The following is a 14,939-nucleotide window of genomic DNA, read 5'->3' as shown; positions in this document are numbered from 1 at the left end:
TTTAAGGATTTTTAGTTTATTTTTTTAAAGATTTCATTTACTTATTTATGAGAGAAAGAGAGCACATGAGCAGGTGGAGGGGGAAAGGCAGAGGAAGAGGGAGAAGCAGACTCCCCGCTGAGCACAGTGCCTGATGGGGGACTCGATCCCAGGACCCTGAGATCATGACCCGAGCTGAAGTTAGATGCTTAACCAACTGAACCACTCAGGCGCCCCTTAAGGATTTTATTTTTAAGTAATCTCTGTGTCTAATGTGGGGCTCAAACTCACAACCCCGAGATTAAGATTTGCACGTTCCACAGACTGAGCCAGCCAGGTGCTCCTATTCTCTATTTTTTTAATAGTAGCCATCCTAATGGGTGGGCGGTGGTATCTTATTGTGGTTTTGATTTGCATTTCTCTGATTAGTGATATTGAGCATCTTTCATACACTTGTTGGCCATTTGTATATCTTCTTTGGAGAAATGTCTGTTCAAGTTCTTTGCCCGTTTTTTTTTTAATTAAAAATTTTTTTATTTAAATTCAATTAACATACAGTGTATTTTTAGTTTCAGAGGGAGAGTTCAGTGATTCATCAGTCTCTTATAATACCCAGTGCTCATTACATGATGTGCCCTCCCTAAGGTCCATCATCCCATTACCCCATCCCTCCCCCGATCCCCCTCCAGCAAGCCTTAGTTTGTTTCCTATGATTACGAGTCTCTTATGGTTTGTCTCCCTCCTAATTCCATCTTGTTTTAGTTTTCTCTCCCTTCCGGAATCTTTGCTTCTCTATTTTGTTTCTTAAATTCCACATATGAGTGAAATCATATGATAATTGTCTTTCTCTGATAGACTTCTTTCGCTTAGCACCCTCTAGTTCCATCCACGTCATTGCATATGGCAAGATTTCATATTTTTTTTTTGATGGCTGAGTAGTATTTCATTGTATATATATATGTGTGTGTGTGTATATATGTGTGTGTGTGTGTATATATATATACACACACACCACATCTTCTTTATCCATTCATCTGTCGATGGACGTCTTTCCATATTTTGGCGATTGTGGACATTGCTGCTATAAACATTGCGGTGCAGGTGCCCCTTTGGATCACTACATTTGTATCTTTGGGGTATGTAACTAATAGTGCAGTTGCTGGGTTGTAGGGTAGTAGCTCTATTTTTAACTTTTTGAGGAACCTCCATACTGTTTTCCAGAGTTCTTTGCCCATTTTTAAATCAGGTTATTTGGTTTGGTTTTTTGTTGTTGTTGAATTGTAGGAGTTAATATATTCTGATATTAACTCTTTATTAGACATGACCTGCAAATATTTTTTCTCATTCCATAGATTGCGTTTTTTGATTGCATCTGTTGATTGTGTCTTTTGATGCACAGAATCTTTTAAGTTAAATGCAGTTCCATTTATTTTTACTTTGATGCCTGTGTACTCATAAAATCATTGCTAAAGTTTGCTTAATTGAGGTGCCCTACCTGATGTATCAGGCACTGTCATTGCCTAAGATAAACTTAGGTGATTTTGAGGAGATTTAGAGGAATTTGTCCTTTTTGATTGATGAAAACATACACCAAATGTTAATTTATGCTAATTTTATATCCAGCAGAATATCTCAGACCTGTTAATTTAATAATTATATAACTTACTAAAACACTTCACATGAATTCATTTGGATAGTGTGTGACTACTATGCTAGAATGAACGAGCAAGCGATGAATGAATTTGTAAGTGTCACCAACCCCTAAAGAGCACTTTATTACACCATTTAAAGAGCCTTCTATGTGCCCACATAGAAGTCACAGGCTGACATTGTCAATGTACTTTAATTAGGGGCATTCCTTTTGCAGAATAGGATTAATTTAGACTTCAGGTATGAATGTCCAAGTCTTATATTTTATAAGTGAGGAAACTGAAGGTTAGTTAGAGAAATAGTCACTTTGTTAGTTGGTGATAGAGCCAGAATTTGAGCCAGGTTGTCCTGATTCCAAATTCACTTCTTTTTCATTATATCATGTAGTCCTTCACCATAAAATTTTAGGAGATCTGAAAATGTCACTATAAATGTATATTCTTCCTCAAGAACAATTCCTTTGGTAGTTTAGAATGTGTCAGCATTTTGATTACTCCCCAAAATACACTACTTACTATACTATATTCAGTAAATATTTATGCATCTTAATATGTAACATCAGCAGTGGAAACTTCTGATTTATAGTATGTTCATATCTGATCTTTAGATCAGAATTTAAGGATACAAATATGATTTTTTTCAGAAGTCAGTGCCTTAGCTTCCTAGAACAGGAATCCATTGAAAGGAAATTAATCTAAAAATACAGGAAAGTTATCAAATACCTCTGGGAAAAGATAAATGCTTCTTCGGAAAGTACTTTTCACACATTTGTCTGCTACTACCATATTATCACCTAGACGTACCCATCTGGAAATTGTTCTTCATTACAAAGCAAGTTGAGCACATGCTTCCTTAATCTGTAATTGAAAAAATTACACTGTGTATGTACAGTGGCCTAAATTCAAACTTACTTTATTTGGAATTCTTATCTATGAATTTATAATCATTAAAGAAGATATAGGAAATAAGACAGTGACATATAATACAAGTGAGGTTTTTCCCTCGAGATGCTAGTCAAAGCAGGTTTTACCTGTGGACAGCAATGCATCTCTTGGAATCGCTTTCTGGAAAGAATCTGGTTTCCCTCTTTTGATTCAAGAATGTGAGATAAGTGTAATCATGAACTGTGGGAGTAGAAAGGGCGAGGGACCTGGGATTGGCTAAAGCAGGAAGGAGAATGTGTGTATGAAATTGTTACTTCACTTTCCTGTGTTTTCTTATCATGTGTTAGGTATTTTTATGAATCCAACCTGAAGTAGTTGTCTTCAGTTTTCACGTCAGAAGGGTTTGGGTTTTTCTTTCCTCTTTTTTTATTACCTCCTACTATACTTGGTATTATATGTGATTCCAGAGCAGGAAACCAAAGATTATTGCCATAAAGGAGTTTATAGTAAAGGCAACATGTACAAAGAAAAATTCTTTGAAAAGAGCAAAATCTACATACATGCTAAAAGGGTTTTCATAGAAAATCATATTCATTAGCTGAATCAAAGAAAATTGAAAAGAGTTAAGAAGTAGTTTCCTGCACTCCACCCCTACCCCAGTAAAAGTTGCAGAGGGCTGGGCAGGGAAAGCATGCATGTTTTTTCTTTTCTTTCTTTTTTTTTTTTTTAAGACTTTATTTTTTGAGAGAGAGAGAAAGTGCACACGCAGCGGGGAGGGGCAGAGGGAGAGAGAGAGGGAGAAGCAGGCTTCTCGTTCATCAGGGAGCCTGATGCAGGGCCCGATCTCAGGACCGTGAGATCATGACCTAAGCCAAAGGCAGACACTCAGCTGACTGAGCCACCCCAGCGCCCTGAAAGCATGCATGTTTTCATGTAGGGAGCTCCAATAGGCTGCCACTGATACAGTGGCAGGTGACTCGCAGAGGGGTTGAGTGGGAAGTGGAGGGTGGCAGTCATCTGCCCGTAGAGATGCTCCCATTTATCTGTGTGGCCTCCGAGGGTCTCATCAAAAGCTTTTGTTTGAAGAAAGGGTTCCAGAGCTGATACAAAAATGTTTGAGAACCACTGTTCTCTTTGCTGTGCATTTCACCAGACTGGGCTTGAATTCACTGGGTCACGGCAAAGTCCCTACTTTAACAAGATTGACAACATTGAGATAGTTCTAATTGACTGAATGGTCTTCCTCTTACTGAGCTGAGATCTATTTCCCAGAAACTCTGATCCAGAGCTACCAAAAATCAATCTGTTGATTCTTGAATATGACAACTCCTCTAATATTCAGATAATCTGAAATTCAGTCCTAGATTTTCTCTTCTCCAAGCTTAATAGCCTCAAATGGAATGGTTTCAAGCTTCCTTTTCCTTGTGCAGTCTCTTTTTTTCCCACTTGGTCCCCTTTCCTATTACCATTTTGATTGCCCATAAGAAGATGTTGCCCCAGCATCCTGTCAGCTTTACGTAATAGGGTAAATCAGGTACATCTTTCAGGGCTGTTTTAGGTAATTTAGATGTAAAGGGAAGAAGGCATTTACAGTGGTACCAGACAGGAGAGACAGAATTTCAAGAACCCATTAAACAAAATTTAATGTCAGGTGTTAAAGATGGTCATTTATTCATTCATTCAACAGATATTAAATTCATACTACAGTGCTAGGTACGGGAAATAGAAAACTGAGCTAAGGCATCATAGACCTTAGTAGAGTCTAGTGGGAAAGACAAATAGATAATCAGTGCTATGAAAAAGAGCTATATAATGCTAAGCGAGCAAATCATAGACAAGCCAGGTGAGGATAGGATTCCAGGAAGAACTGATGCTTGACTGCTGTCTGAAAGATGAGAACAAGCCAACTATGTGAAGAGGCTCTGGGCTTGCCCATAAGAAAGCAGTACAAAAGGACCTGTGGTGGGAGAGAGCATAGTGAGGGCAAGAGATGGGAAGAAGACCAAGGTGGCTACACTGGAGAGAGTGAGATACGGGGACAGGGTAGGAGGAGCCAGACCAACTCAGGATCTTGGAGGCATTTTAAAGAGCTTGTGTTTGTGTTTATCCTAAAAACAATAAGAATCTTTTGAATGTTTTGTCCAGAGAGAAGGGTGAGATGGTTTAACGTATGCTTCAGAAAGATTATTCTGGCTGCCAACCAGGGAACAGTTGAATATGGTAGATCAGATAGGAGGCTATTGCAGAAGCCCAAGAGAAATGACTATAGTGGACGATGGCAGCTGAGATAGAGTTGAGAGATACTATAGTAATATTGCAGTGTTTGTGATTGATTGGATTTTGGAACCAAACCACTATTTATTGGGATAGATAACATTGGAAGAAGATCAAGTTTTGGGAGAAGATCATGAGGTTTTATACGTGTTGAATTTGAGTTACTATTTGAGTCATTCAAGAGGAAATAGCAAATGCAATGGTCCTGGTTGATTCTGCTTTTATTCTAGTCATTGAGAGTGAAAAATGAACCTCCAAATATATAGACTTGGAGTTCAGATGAAAGGTTTGGGCTGTGTTTTTAAATTTGTGAGTCATCTTCATAGTGGTCATAATTGAAGCCAAGGATGGGTGGGATTGTTTAGGAAGAGAGAATGGAAGGACTGAGCTGTAAAGAATGGCCCACTTTTATGGGCCAGAAAAAGGAGGGTGAGCCTTGAAAGGAGCTAGAGGAACGGAGCAGCAGGAGAGGTAGGAGGAAAGCAACAGAGTGCTGTTTCATAGAAGCTGAGGGAAGAACAAAGTACTTGAAGGAGAAGGAAGAGGTCAGATTGCTGAGGAGTCAGATCAGATGTTGAACGTAAAACGTGTATTTGGTTTAGACTGACACAGCCATCAGTGACCTTAGCAGGGACTGTTTTGTCAGGTGACAGTGCTGGGAGCTGGATTGGAATGGGTGAGCAGTGAGTGGCAGGGGATGTGACAGAGACAAGTGTGGACAACCGTTTGAAGAAGTTTGGCCCTGAGGGGAAGGAGCAATAGGAAGGGGATGGGGAGCTCACCGAAGTTAGGCAGGTGGGTTAGACCCTCTTGAGCCTATTTAAAAGCCAACAACAGGGCACCTGGGTGGCTCAGTTGGTTAAGCGACTGCCTTCAGCTCAGGTCATGATCCTGGAGTCCCGGGATCGAGTCCTGCATCGGGCTCCCTGCTCGGCGGGGAGTCTGCTTCTCCCTCTGACCCTCCCCCCTCTCATGTGCTCTCTCTCTCTCTCTCAGATAAATAAATAAAATCTTAAAAAAAAAAAAGCCAACAACAAGGATCCTGTTGAGAGGAAGAGAAGAGGTTGATTACACATGAGAAAGAAGTGGTGGTTGATTCCGACAGGACAGGAGGGGCTGGTTTCTCCAGCTGAGGTGTTAACAACTAGCCTTAGGAGCAGGGATAATTCCCTTTCTGTAACAGGAGGGAAGATCAGAATTGGAGTGGATGGAACAGGTTTGCATACTAGGTTTGGGGACAATGAGAGTCTCGGCCTGTGGTGGCTTCTATTTTATCTATAAAGTAGGAGTGATGGGGGAAGAGGCATAAGAGGAAAAGGGGTGGGTGTAGTGGACAGTTGGAAGTTTGAGGAGAATGGAGAAGATTCAAACGGTCATTTGGAGAGGAGGTGAGTGAGATGACTAGAGATGTGTGGGATTGGTAGGCGTCATTCATTGCCTGTTGAGGTTTGTGGTTGTGAATTTATAGTGTGACTTGGTCCAGTGTATCACTGAGCTGAGTATCAGCACAGAGAAAACATGGTTGGGGTCAGCAAGGGTCAAGCTCTATTGTCTCGATGCAAAGGGTATTGTGTTATTTTTGTGTTATTAAAATGATGGACTACAGAATCTGTGTCGCCTGTTTGAATGAAGACTGAGAGTTGGAAAAGGGCCTTGGCTTCTCAGCTACTGAAATGTAGCTATAGTAGAGGAGACATTTACTTTTAATTGTATAGCTAAAGCTTCTCAAATGTTGTTTTAAAAATATCGGATTACTGATGGGAAATAACCTCTTTTAAATATATTAAGGAAAACTAGTACTTTAAATGGAGCTCTAAGCACTTATTTAAATATATGCTCTGAGTTAAATTTTCTTCAAGATTGTTGGTTCATAGGATTTTTGTAATGCCGCTTTATAAGGAAATTTATTGGCTTAATGTGGGATAATGAGTATCAAAGAAAAGGTACTTAATCTTCCATATCTGCCAGAATTTCAGTTTGACATTTGTCATCTAAAGCAACTGCAATGGTCCTGGTTGATTCTGCTTTTATTCTAGTCATTGAGAGTGAAAAATGAACCTTGGATTCAAAGGCCAACTGAGTAGAGGGAAGAAGTCAGTTTCAGTAGCACTTGGGGAATTTTTTTTTTTTTTTTATCCAGATGGCTGCATGAGCCCTCCAAGGTACTTAAGCCTCTATTGGAAACAAGATACATTGAACATTATGTCATTGGTCTCTCCATTGTTAAGGCTGGCTGCTATTGTAACACCTATGAGAGTAAGTGCTTGTCTCAGGGACTTAGGCAGGGCTTCAGGCCCAGGGCCTCCTGCAATACTGCCAGTCTCCAGGGGATGCCCACTATATTACTGCATCATAGCAACTCCCAAGAACCTTACTCTAGCCATTTTCTCTACTGTGTTAGAGGAAAATGATCTCCTTACCTTAAAAAAATTAGTCACTCATAATTCCCCAGGTAAATGATAAAGGCATTCTCCTCAAAAGTAACTTCAGCATCATGGAATAAAGCTCAAATCCCCTTGGCCACCTCGAGTTCCAGTTTCCCCTCTAGAAGTCACCCCTGTAACCACTCTTTATCTCAACCTAGACATATGTATATAAATGCCCCAAGAGTGTCTGTAGAAATGTTTTGTGTGTTATATTCTGTGTATCTTTTCCTTTTTCTCATCATATATTGTAGTACCCTCCCACAGTCTCTGTTCTCACTCGGCATTGTATCTTCTCAATACATATAGATCTGTCTCATTTTTCACAGCTCTCTGCTGTTCCATAATGTAGATAGTCCATGGTTTCTTGTGCCATTCTGTTACAGTTTTTTACATTTTTTTCTCTGATTCTAACAATTCTGCAGTGAAGACCCTTGTACACGCCTCCCCGTGCAGTTCTGCAAGGACTTGTTTAAAGTGGATGGGAAGAAGGGGAGTTGCTGCTCCTGGGATATATTTATTTTACATTTTTTAAATAAACATTTTATTTGGGGTAGTTTTAGATTTATAGAAGAGTCACAAAGATAGTACAGATGGCTTCTGTGTATGTACCCTTCACACAGTTCCAGGTTTGCCTCATGTTATCTTACATCACCCTGGCACCTTTTTCAAAACTAAGAAACCAACTTTGGCACATTCATATTAACTAAATCCCAAGCTTTACTGGGACTTCACCAGGTCTTCTACTCATGTTCCTTTTTGCTCCAGGAGCCAGTCCATGGTGTTACATTGCATTCATTCATTGTGTCTTCTTTGTCTCCTCTGGTCTTGGACAGTTTTTTTCAGAAGGACTAGTTAGGCATTTTCTAGAATGTCTTTTAATTTGGGTTTATCTGATATTTTCCTCCTGGTTAGACTGAGACGATGGGTTTGGGAAAGAATACCGTCACATACCAGGAGTACAGGGTATCCACAGCCATCACTGGTGATGCACACCGTGATCTCTTAGCTAAGGTGGTGTTCGCCAGTTTTTTCACTGTGAAGTGACTGTTTTTTCTTTTCCATATTTTGTTGTCTGGAGGAATCAAGTCACTGAGTCCAGCCCACACTTAAAGAGGAGGGAGGAAGTTAAATCGCATCTCCTAGAAGAGGGGTGTTATCTATATATGTTATTTGGAATTTTCACATAAGGAAGATTTGTTTCTTCTGTTTATTTATTCAATTATTTTTATCTGATGGACTCGTGTATTTATTTTCTACCTTGGGTTATAATCCAACATCACATTATATGTTTGTTATTAATTTATTTTGTTCAAATTGTTCCAGTTTTGGCCTTTGGGAGCTCTTTTAGGTTGGCTCCTGGGTCCCTTTGACATGCCCCCATACTTTTAATTTTTGATCACCCTTTTACTTCCGATACTGCAGAATGCCCCAGACTCCTATTTTTCCCTGCACCAGCCCTAGACTCTGCCAACCAAGGAGCTCTGGTTCTTTTTTATTAGAGAGTGGGAGTGGCCCTTACTACTGATGTTTTAAATTTTAATAGATATTGTCTAGTTGTTCTCCTAGGGGCTATTCTCTTTGGCACTTTTACCCTTCTCCTCATACCTATTCCAATGTTTAATACCATCAGGTTTACTAATTTTGGTCAGTCTGATAGAACTGCATCTTTTATAAATGAGTGTTTTCCTTAGTGGTTGAACATCTATGTTTATGTTTACCAGCCATTTGAGTTTTCTCTTTTGTGAATAGCGTGTTCATGTTATTTTGCCTACTTAAATTTGTGTGAGTGTGTGTTTGTGTTTGTGTGTGTGTATGTGTGCGCGTGCCTGTGTTTGGTATTAGGATTTCTTACAGATTGTGAATCATAGTAGTCCTTTATCTGTTGGAAATATTTTTTTCCAGCCTGTAGCTTACTTTTAAACTTGGTTTATAATGTCTTGTGAAATATTTGATCCTATCAAAATTAGGATCCTATCATAATTTGATCCTATCAAAATTAAAATCAGAATTGGCAGGCTTTTGCTTTTGTATCATGTTTAAGGAGATCTTCTTTCTAACAAGTCCACCTATGCTTTTACTTCAATTATTCACTGAAGTGATGATCCAAAGATCTCAAATGGTCACCTGGTAAGCAAAATCGTTTGCTTTCTCTCAGTCCTGCACATTCATCCTTATTCACCATTTCTTCTTGGACATCTTTGCCCTGGCATTCTCCTGGTTTTCTTCTGGCTTCTTTGACATCCTCCCTTTCCTTTGTTTTGACCTCTTCCCTTCCTCTCTTACCATCTCTGCTTTTCCTATAGCCTGACAACTGTATCCCCGACTTCTTTTTCCCTTTTGCTAAAGCTCATCTGCTCTCATGGTAGAAAGTCTAATTTCTATTGAGTAAAAACTTTCAACTCTACATTTTCAGACCTAACTTTCTCTAAGTTCTTTGTTTATATCTTCATCTTATTTCTAGGTTATCTCTGCCAGATATCCCACTGGCTACTCAAATTCAATATGTGCGAGGTAGAAGAAATTCATTAACGTTCCTGGTGAACATATGTTTTCCTCCCATTTGTATCTATCAGTGACATCTTGATTCTCCTAGTCACCAGGCTCAGATCCTGAAGTTGGCCCTTAATTGTTTCCCAATTACCCTACTTCCAACCAGTTAGGAGGTCAATGTCCAGTGTTCTTTCAAAATCTCTTCATATCTATTCTTTTTCTCTTTAGTATTGTTGCCAGCCTAGTTCACGTGTTCAATACTCTTCTTGTGGAGGTTATGTGCATCTCTTGAGCCTGCCAGAACTCTCTAATCCAGCCTACATTCTGAAGCCAGCCTAGCGATCCCCAATCACATCACTCCCTTGCTTCCTTCTGCCTACCCAAAATCTTCATCTCCTTGGATCATTTTTGAGTTCTTCTACAGCCTAGCTCTGATTTAACCACTTTAGCCCTGCCTTGTCCTATGCCTGACACATCTTCTGTCATGTCCAATCAGAATGGAATTCCACAGTTTCTCAAATATTCATTCATCTGTGCAGATCACATATAGTTCATTGTGTTTAAGAGTGCATAATTAGGGGCGCCTGGGTGGCTCAGTCTGCCTTTGGTTAGGTGTCTGCCTTTGGCTCAGATCATGATCCCAGGGTCCTGGGATCAAGCCCTGCATCAGGCTCCTTGCTCAGCAGGGTGTCTGCTTCTCCCTCTCCCTCTGCTGCTCCCCTGCTTGTGCTCTCTCTTTCTCTCTGTCAAATAAATAAAATCTTTAAAAAAAATGTATAATTACCCATAGGAGTCTAAGCTTTCCATTTCATCCAATGTCCTTATTTTTTTTTAATATTTCTATAAGAAAGGGATTGATATGGAAATGGATCTCTTTGTTTATAAATATTGTTACATGGGTAAGGTCTTCATTAACAGACCTAAAAATTTTTTCTTCTGTTGTACATGGCTCATAAACTATTCCTGACATCCTGGGGAATTATATGAAGATAAATAAATAAAAATTTATTCTAAGCCCTGTGTGTTTCTGGGGTTTTTTTTAACTTATTTTCTTAGCATCTCTTATTTCCATCATTTTTCTCCTTTTAGCGACATAAAATAATGATACCTCTACTGGTGAAGTGACTTAACCTTACTAATTTTATCACGGAGTTTGTTTCTAAATCGATAAGGCCGAAAGGGGGAGGTTGGAAGTCACAGTTGACATTTTATGTGCTAGGTTGTTCAAGTTAACTCTGAAAAGTTATTCAGGCATAGTTGAGTTTTCTGAATAGAAGTGTCTTTGGGTTCAAATAAGGTTTATATAGACACTATAGACTGTCATTCTGCTTTCCTTTTTCTTGGGGGTAATACTTTTTTTATTTTTTTGTGCATCTATATCCTCTTCTTTTTTGTAAGCTTGCTATAAATCCCCTCCTCTTTAAAGTCTTTCCTAAGGTTAAGTATTGTGGTTTTAATTATCTAATAATAATATTTACTATCTTTGAGCTTTTACTATACATCAGACTTGTCCTAAGCTTTGTAATATACCATATCATTGAATCCTTTTAACATGTGTGGGAAAGTGCTGTGGTTAGAACAAGTCATCGAAATTGAGGTTACTGGCCCAGTGAGGCACAGCTAAGATGTAATAGATTCAGGATTCGAAAACAGGTCCGTCTTCTAAACCCTTGGTTATGTCTGCTATGTGTCCTTGTGTCAGTATTTACAGACCACCATCAAAAACACTGCCTGTAAAAGCAAAAAAAAAAAAAGAAGAAGAAAAGGATGGGAATGGATTTATTTACTAAGTCTTGCTTTTGGACTCTTCAGATTGATATCATCAAGGCTCCTTCCTGTTAGCTCCCAAGTAAGACTAACTAATCCACTCTTTTTACCTACCTAATGAAGCCTAAACTTGGCTTCTGCTTCTAAACCTAATTTCAGTCTCTACTCTTTTCCCCCACTGGTTGCAAGCACCAGTCTTAATTTGCTGCTCCCAAGCCCATCTTAGTCTATTTTTACACCACGTACTCACAAATGGCTTCTAACCATGTTAACACTTTTTGGGCTGACCTCCTTTCGCTCTCTTTTCCACCTTTGACTCACATGCTCGGCTCCTTTCCAAATACTTTATTTTTTTCAACATTCTCCATATTGAGTTCTCATTTAGGTCTCCTACCTGATTTGCTTTCCCTGGCCTTCTTTGGACCTAATTCCAATAACTGCTTGTATATTCACCCCATTCTTCTCCCAGTGTGGGGTGACAGCCTTAGTCATTGTAAAACCTTCAGATCCCCCTTGGCTTACCAGCCACTTTTTACCTCTTTGATGAAACTATTTGGTCGGTGTTTAAAAAACAACTGCAGTAAAAACAGAACTTTAGGGTGGGAGATTATTTGGAAATGCCTTGTCATTAGCAAAATTCCTACCTAAACGGTTTTTCAGATGCTTATAGAAACATGCAAACTATGTAATGTTCACTTTACATATAGCTCCGTAAATGTCTTCTAGAAGAGTAGAGTGAGCCTAGAAAAATTAAAGTGACCGTGTTATCTTCTAGTTGAAAAAGTTGGGTATGGGGCTTCATGATGCAGTTGTAGAAATGTATTTCTTAAATTTAATAATCTGACATGGGACTTCAGTGTGAAGTCAGTCAGTCACAGGAATGATTCTCCCATCTGTAATTGGGGGTGATTGTTAGGGCATTTGATACTGAGATGACCTGAAATATTTGGGGCACTTAGAAGTTGTAGGAGGATATTTGACATTTTACAACAGGGAGAGTATGGGATTGGAGTCAGACATGGAATCTTGTCCCAGATTTTCCATTGACTAGCTATGTTGCCAGACTAAGTGATAGCCTTTAATCTGGCTCTTAATTTCCTCATCTTTTGGGGTAAGTATACTTAACTTTATGCAGTTCCATGACTTTGGGACACTTAGAAGCATTTTAAAGAGTGTGATCTCTGTTGTATTTAGTTTGTCTTATAAACTGAAGGCTTAGTTTTCTCTTGCTACAAGTATTTAATGAATGCAGTGCTTAGCCTCAGATTTAGTTCAGCAGACATTCACTTAGGCTTCCTGTGTGTAAAACTTTCTGCTTAGAGATATAGAAGATAAAAATATAAATGAGACAGAATTTTTACTTCCAGAGTTTCAGTGTTTAATCTTGGAAACTAACAAGTTACATAAAAGCTCTAAAAGGTACACATGCTCTGTCCTATGATAGAGATGAACAAAGGGCTTTCTCATTAGTTCTAATTAAGGAAAATTCCATAGAGAAGGTAGCATTTGATCTGAGAATTAAGGGATGGAAAGATAATGGGGGCTGGAGGTTGAAGAGGAGAATTCTGAACAAAGATGGGAAATTGCAGGATGCATTTCCCAAAATGTATTTTAAAAGATATTAATAGGTTTTTTTGTGGGAGCAAAAAAGGATGCAATAGTCAAATAATACTAATTGAGATTCATATCATACAATAATTATTGCTTATTGTCATTTTTGTTAATAAATTTGTGAATCAGTGGGCTCAGTGAAATTGTATATAAGCATTTTTACTGGTAGACTGCTCAAATAGCAGTAAAGTTCAGGGTGAATTACTAAGAAGCATACAGTACTTAGCACTTGTGAATCTTATGTGATTATGGAACCCTTTTTCATGGGAACACTAGGTCTAAAGAATATACTTTTGAAAAATTGCACAAGAAGATCCTATATATCAGTGGAGCAGAGTGAATATAGAAAGAGAGACTCTCTGATATTAAATGAATCAAAGTTGGCAATTAAGAATGTAAGGAAGAAAGAGATTGGAGAATGTATATACACACAGAAGACATTTTCTGTCGGCCAGTAGGTGTCAGCATATGCCAAGTACAGCTCGGTTGTATCCAGCAAGGAGAATAGACTGAAGGAGGGCAGTGAATTGTTGATAATTTCCATGAGTGCTTGTATACCAAAGGAAGGGAATTCATAAGAGAATTTATATTTATTTAAGGTTAGTATGTTTTAAGCCACTCAAATAGTGCATTGTATTTTGCTAACACATACACATTCACAAGAACCTTGCCCTACTGTACCACACAGGTAAGGTAGAAGATTTGTTTATTTATGTGCTTGTTCATACATTCAACTAATAGTGTGTCAGGTGATAGGTACACATTGGTGAATAAAAACTTTGTAGAACATATAGTCTAGTAATGGGATTCACCTACAACTGGTATTAATCTAGTATCTGTATTGTGTATTCTGGTGACTTCATGGAAAATACCCAAAAGGCAAAGTTAGTTCTTATTGGAGGACTCAAATAGAAGTAATCCCTAGAATGGTTTATAATATAAAATATGTCCAACAGCATCAGTATGTACACCAGCCACTCATGTTGGACTCTGTCCAGTGTGCTGGGCTCCCAGGATTGGGAGCTAGAAATAAGCTGGCCTATGAGGAATTAACAACTACTGGATCTCTTCTGCAAGTATACATGTGTGGCCAAGTGTTACTCACCGTAGTGCCCAGGTCCCATAAGGAGGGGAGGGGGTAGAGAGGTAACCAACAGTTCCAACTCACACTTCCCTTGGAAAATTCAGTTTCTCCTACTTTATCTTCCCTTCCCTAAAGAATGCAGATGTTTTTACAGAGACAGACTTAACTACAGATCCCATTTCTGTACCTTGGAGGCATGACCTATAAATGTTGGAGGGCTTATTTGACATCTTGGAATATTTATATAAACTCTGTACATATTTGCACTGAAATCGGTTGAAACTAAAGAAAATTTAATGGAAAATTTTTAACTTCTGACTTTTTTTTGCATGAAGATCTTAATTTTTTATTGATGTGCTTGGGACTTTTGCAGGTGACACTAATAATGCTAATGTGACACGTACATCTACTTCTTTCCAACCATATTGATTATGCCTGGCAGCTCTACCTCCTGAGGCTATGTGCTTGGCAGGTTTATAGGTAATCAAAGCCTTGGTGAAAAACCTTAAGGGAAAATTCCAAAAGTTGGGAATTCAGGAAATGCTCAGGGGGAGATAGTTTTTGTTCAGCCAGTTTGGAAGGTAAATCTTAATTAGCTATGCTAATTGCTATGCTATTGTTCTCTTTTTTTTATTTTCAAAATGATAACTCTTTCTTGTCAACAAAATCTGTCCTTCTTACATTCTTATATAAATCTCCATAAACCAAAATTCTGGGGGGAAGAAGATTTACTTGTAAGCCATGGCAACATACCTCAGGAATCATCATCCATTC

General features: G+C 38.7%; 1 protein-coding gene across 3 annotated transcripts in view; it reads left to right on the top strand.

Annotated features, from left to right (window-relative positions):
* UBE3D (ubiquitin protein ligase E3D) overlaps positions 1-14,939 on the top strand; it is a 153,983-nt gene that overhangs the window by 52,457 nt on the left and 86,587 nt on the right. The window lies entirely within an intron of this gene.

Source organism: Callorhinus ursinus, unplaced genomic scaffold (assembly GCF_003265705.2).
Source record: "Callorhinus ursinus isolate GAN/ISIS: 27379988/994484 unplaced genomic scaffold, GSC_fseal_2.0 scaffold6, whole genome shotgun sequence".
NCBI classification, from domain to species: domain Eukaryota; kingdom Metazoa; phylum Chordata; class Mammalia; order Carnivora; family Otariidae; genus Callorhinus; species Callorhinus ursinus.
This window is presented reverse-complemented; position numbering and strand designations above follow the sequence as displayed.